Raw genomic sequence first — 588 nt, 5'->3', positions numbered from 1 at the left:
CAATATTTATTTTTCCTGGACTATTACAAGAGCTATCTCTCATTTTTACCTTTTTGCAACCCATTCTTCATATTGTAGCCAGAGTAATCTCTTAAAACACAAATCTGATAATGTTGCTCCGTTGCTTAAAATCCTTCAGTTACTCTCAACTGCTCTTAGGCTAAAATCCAAAACACTTAACCTAGTCATGCCTGATAAGGCACCTGCCAATTTTCCTTCACCGTTCAATCAAACTGGCCTTTCATTTCCTCAAATAACCAATATAATTATCCTACCTCAGGTCCTTTGCATATCTTGTTTCCAGTACCTAGATTGCTCTTTCTATTTCTTTCAGATTTCGATTTAAATGTCATTTTAAGTCTATGGCCATGCCACCCTGAACAAGCCCAATCCTGTCTGATCTTGGAAGCTAAGCCGGGTTGGGCCTGGTTAGTACTTGGATGGGAGACCACCTAGGAAGACCAGGTGCTATAGGCATAAAAAAATAAATAAAAAATAAGGGATTGTAAGCTGACAAGGTCTTTGCAATCGGTGAGGTCAACCAAGGGTTGCCTCACCTAAAAAATAAAATAAAATAAAATAAAATAA

General features: G+C 37.6%; 1 pseudogene; it reads left to right on the top strand.

Moving 5' to 3' along the window:
- The first annotated feature begins 358 nt into the window (after positions 1-358).
- On the top strand, positions 359-477 carry LOC111746011 (annotated as a pseudogene).
- Positions 478-588: the final 111 nt, after the last annotated feature.

Source organism: Pteropus vampyrus, unplaced genomic scaffold, assembly GCF_000151845.1.
Source record: "Pteropus vampyrus isolate Shadow unplaced genomic scaffold, Pvam_2.0 Scaffold171, whole genome shotgun sequence".
NCBI lineage: Eukaryota > Metazoa > Chordata > Mammalia > Chiroptera > Pteropodidae > Pteropus > Pteropus vampyrus.
This window is presented reverse-complemented; position numbering and strand designations above follow the sequence as displayed.